Source organism: Vanellus vanellus, assembly GCF_965231255.1.
Source record: "Vanellus vanellus genome assembly, chromosome: Z".
NCBI lineage: Eukaryota > Metazoa > Chordata > Aves > Charadriiformes > Charadriidae > Vanellus > Vanellus vanellus.
The window spans coordinates 78,009,965-78,014,968 of NC_138908.1; positions in this window are offsets into that span (position 1 = coordinate 78,009,965).

Consider the following 5,004-nt stretch of genomic DNA (forward strand, 5'->3'; position numbering starts at 1 on the left):
GGGGCCGGTAGCGCGGGCGGTGCGAAGCCGCCGGGGCCGCCGCCGCCGCTCCATTGGAGCAGAGCGCTGCCAATCTGCCGCCGCCGCCCCGGGACGTTTCCTGTCTGCGAGCCGCCCCCCGGACCCGGGGACGGATCCTGGACGGCTCCCCCTTACCCCCCCGCCACCCCCATCCCCCGGGGTTCGACGTCCCCCTCCTTGATGCACGGTGTCCCCTGTCCCCTCCCTCTCTCCCCGTCCCTACCGGGGATCGCCGTCCCGCTCCGCCCGGGGCGCTTTGGGCTGGGGGTCCCGCCGGGGCCCACTGGTGCACGGTGCCCTCACCCCCACGCCCGGAGGCGGAGGGACCCCCCCCTTCCCCCCCCGGGATGCACAGTTCTCCCCGCATCACTCCCCGCATTTGCCAGCCCTGCGGGTCCCCCACCACATTCGGCGCTCCCAGCATCCCGGAGGAGTCGAGGGAGGCAGGTCCTGCCCGTGCCTCAGTTTCCCTTGTCCCTGGGAGGGGCGTTTCTCGGGGGGTTGTTTTTATAGCGGCTTATTTGATGGGGAACACGTAGGGTGAAATCTGGCCCCGGGGCTTGCGTCCCTGAGCTGCAGAAAAGCCTCGTTCCTCCTGGCGGCTTTTTGGTGCATGTTTGCGTGCCCCTTTTGCAGCACCCCTCCATCGCCCTGCCTGCTTTCCCTTGGAAAAGGGTTTTATTTTGCAATTCTATCACAGTGAAAATTTTCGGGTGGAAAAAAACCCAACGTGCTGAAAGCCTGCAACGGGAAACCAGCTGGTGAAGACCCATTGGGAACTTTTCCCTCCCCTGGCACCTGTGGTCAAGTGTGGTCTGGGGTCCCCCTGGGACACACTGGAGCCCCCGGGTGATGCTGTCGGGGCTGGCGCTGCTGGAGCCTCAGGACAGACCCAGCGTTTCCGTCTCTGCCGGGCACAGCGCCTGTGCGGAGATAAGGACCACGTGCTCCGGGTGCGTGCAGCACCCACGCAGTGCCACACCGGCAATCCTGCGACAACACACTGCTCTGCAGCCTGGTGGGAGTAAACAGGGTCACAGCCCCTCTCTGCAACCCTACAATAACAATCCTATCCTTGCTGGCGTCCTGGCACACCTCTGCAACCCCGCAATAACAATCGGCTACCTGTTGCTGTCCTACTCTATCTCTGAAACCCCACAACAACACACCTGTGAGTCACCTCACCTCCTGCATAACCCTGCAGTAAAAAAACGGTATTTTCCCTCTTCCCAGCCTTCCCCTGCAACCCCACAACAACAGACTTTGGGAGAGGTGGAGGCCACGTGTGGGGTGAGCGTGACCGGCCCAGCGCCCACACCAGCTCCCGGCTGCGCTGCGGGTGTTGCACTCAGCCGTGGTTGAGGCTTGATGCCCACGTCACCCGAGGAATAGCCCAGCGCGACACATCTGCTTGTGGCCTGGGCTGCTGCCTCGCCAGCCACATGTGGCCAGGTCCATCCCGCCTGTGCTACAAGAGCTGGGGCCATGCCAGGGCTGGGGATGTCCCTCACTCAGTCAGCTCACATGGCTTCTCAGGTGCTTTGCAGGAGGTGCCCGGTCCCACCAGCCCGCTCGCATCTGCCCTTAACTAATGGCTCACGTGGATTTGGGGAGCCTGGGAATGTAGGAGGGGCTGGTCCTGAGCAGGGAGAAGTTTTCTCCATCCAGCTTCTCACTTCCCCATCCCGCCTCCCCACGCCACTCTGCACTCCGCAGTCCGCGTGAACAGAAGGACATGGAGCATCTTGCAGGATCGGCCCCCGCTGGAAGGAGCGGAGCTGGGCGGGCTGCAGCAAGCATTTGGCCCTGGGTTCTCCCCCGGGAGCAGACCCTGAGCTTTCCCCAGCACTTCGTGGTGCTCGCTGGGCGCCGGGAGCTGGGCTGCTTGGCGCCAGCGCTGGCGGGGAGCCACGCGCTGCTTTCTCCGCCGCTGCAGCGCTGAGGAGCTGAGCTGAGCCGTGGATCCGGGGAATCCCCCAGCTCCACAAGGCTGGGGCCACCCATGAGGTTGGGAAACTGACAGCAGGGCTTGATTTGGAGGGGGTCTTGGTGCGGAAGGTTGGAGACGACAGACACCCCACCAGGGCGTTGGGACAGGGGATGCCATGGGGCTCTGGGGCTTGCCAGGCCACCAGCTCTGAGACAAGCTGGGCAGCTGAAACGTTGGGTGAAGAAGGGGCAGGTTCAGCAGGGACAGCATGGAGTCTGCCAGGTGAGCGAGGTGCTTGGTGGGGCTGCAGGCACCCTGGGGTCCTTGGGGCAGGACTCGTCTGCACCTCCCAGGCACAGGGCGAGCAACGCTAGCACACTCTGCAGCTCTGATGTGGCTCTTCCCCTGCTCCATCCTCGGACTCAGATGAAGATCGTGACATCCACGTACCTCCCGGCTCCTCCATTCTGCTGTGGCACGAGAGTTTACAAAAGGACACCTCCCAGGCTGGCTGCAGCATCCCATCCAGCAGCTGGATCCCCCTCTCAGCACCCCAGAAGGACTGAGTTTCAGGACAGTAGTCTCTCCCCTCTCCCTCTCCTCTGAGCAGAGACCAGGCCAGAGAGGAAACTGCTAGCTCTTGTCCAGGCAGGTCAAGACTTGGACACACGAGCAGATGGCTGGGGGTTATATTACACTATCACAAACCCACGCAGGACCTGCTGAACCGGGGCCATACGCGCTGTGCATTGCTCTCCCTCCCAGCGCACGGCTTTGCCTGACTTGCTGCCGATGTCTGCGCAAAGGTGTCCTGAGCTGTCTGCTGGGAAGAGTCAGCCACATCCATGAACTGGGCTCCCACTGGTGGGATCTTGCCAGTCTGGGTGGAGAGATTGGGAGGTTTTGAATCAGAAGCTGGCAAACTGGGGTGGGATGAAGCAAGATGTGTCATGCAGATGTGCAGGTGCGGTGTCATGATAACATGCCAAGGGACAGGGACGCCGGTCCTCAGCCGTGCTGGATGCATTCGCACTTGCTGGATTGCTGCCTGGATGGTGCAAGTGGAGCAGACAGACGGACGGAAGAGGCTTGTGGGGATTGGAGAACAGTGCAGCTGGAGGCTGCGGTGTCCTCCCACAGCTTTTGTGCAGAGGGCACTGCCACAGGGTGTGTCCCCTCTGGTGCAGGGCTGGCCGGTGGCGTGGAGCCTCTCCTGCCCCACTGCCCATCCCAGCACTGCCTGCCTGAGGATGGTCCATGACTATGCAGCCTGTGCATGGATGGGGCTGGGCTAATTACAGGGCACACACATGCCCCGAAGCCTAGCCCCAGTGGCTGTCCCTGACATCCCAGAGGCATGGGTGACTTCCAGAGGTGCACGTTCCTGCTGGCTGCGGGACATCACCGGGCAATGGGGCTGTGCTGGTCGCCACCATCCTATTTTCCCCGCCTGGGACTGGTCCTGTGAAGTCTCCTGCTCAGTGCCTTTGCTCCCGCTGGCTTTGGCATGTGGCCGGGCTCTGGCCGACGTGCTGTGGGCATGGCCCTGTTTGAAGTGCAGGCTTGTTGTGTGTTTACCCTGGCCAGCCCGAGGTGTACAGGAAACCAGAGAGCTCTGCTCCCTGGCTGTCGCTTTATTTATTATGGTCACAGCTTGGGCTGCCCACGCTGTGAAAAGAAGGTAACAAAACCCCTAAGTGCTGCAGTGCGGCTCCAGCCCTGCCAGCCCTGCGCTGCTCTGATTCCTACTGACATCCTGCAGCTGAGAGCAGCCCTGTCCTGCAACGGGGTGGTGGCATGCTCAGTGCCACACGATGCTCATCCTGTCCAAGAGCAGGGTGGTTTGTCCCAGATGTGCCCAGCCACACCATGCCAGGAGAAACTGCTGATGGACACCCAGCCCAATGCCAGACTGCAGGCATTACCTGCACTGGCACCAGGATGTCCCAGCCTGGTCACATCTTCCCTGGGTCTTCACTTCTCTGCAAAACAGCAATGAACATCGCCCTAGGTCTCTGTAGCTGCATCCCTGCTCCAGGGCTTTCTCTTCATCCATCTCCATCACCCTGCGAAAGGAAGCACAGGGGACACAGCCTGGCTGCCACCCCCATGTGCAAAGCCTGGGGCTCACTCACTGTTTAGGCTTGTGGGACCCCAGTGGTTCATTGCCCGTGGCCAGCAGCTCCACACAGCCTGCTCCAGCCCCACTGCCATGGCAGTCCTTGTCCTGGAGAAGACACCATGGTGGTAACCGTGGTTGCTTTAATGATGGATCTTAAGGATTGGAGGTTACTGAGGACAGGGAATCCCTCCCTACGGGGCTGGGGACACGCACCCAGATGGACACTGCTCCCCACAGCCGTGCACTGCAAGCACCCAGGCGACAGCTTGCAAGGCACCACACGCTGTGAGACACAGACAAGCTCACAGCTCAAGAAGTGAAACAGAGAGAGGAGACATTATATGTACGGCTATTTATAGGGGCTGCCCTTCTGCCAGGACTTGACTGGCAGCAGCAAGGGCTGGGCTGGCATGTAGGGAGCCCCAGTCCAAAACCACCAGTCAGCAACCTGGGGACATGAGACAAAACCTCTCAGCGGTCCTGGTCCCCTGTGGAGTCACGCGGCTCACCAGCCTGCCTTGTTATTAAAGGAGAAAACGCTACTGAGCCAATAAAGAGGGGAAGGTGAGCCAGTTGCTAAAACCCAGGGTGATTTGGCAGCCCTCCTCCCCAGGCAGGCAGCTGGGTGCTGAACCCCATCGTATGGGACTAAGCCCTTGGTTTGAAATCATCAACAGGGTGGTTTGAGCCACAGAGAGTTAAGTCTGTGGAGGGCACACATTAGGAGGATTTTTAGAGCTCAGTATTAATTTTCTTGTCTTTAGGCATTCCAAGACTCTGTGTTTTCTACAATTCTACAGTAACTCCAGGCAGGGATTCACTGAAGGACCATGAAAATATTTGAGTCTCACTTTCTGAAGGCATGAAATTCATAGCGTGAGATAGTGAGCAAAACCAAAACAAAACAAAAACCCCAAAAAAACAGAGAAGT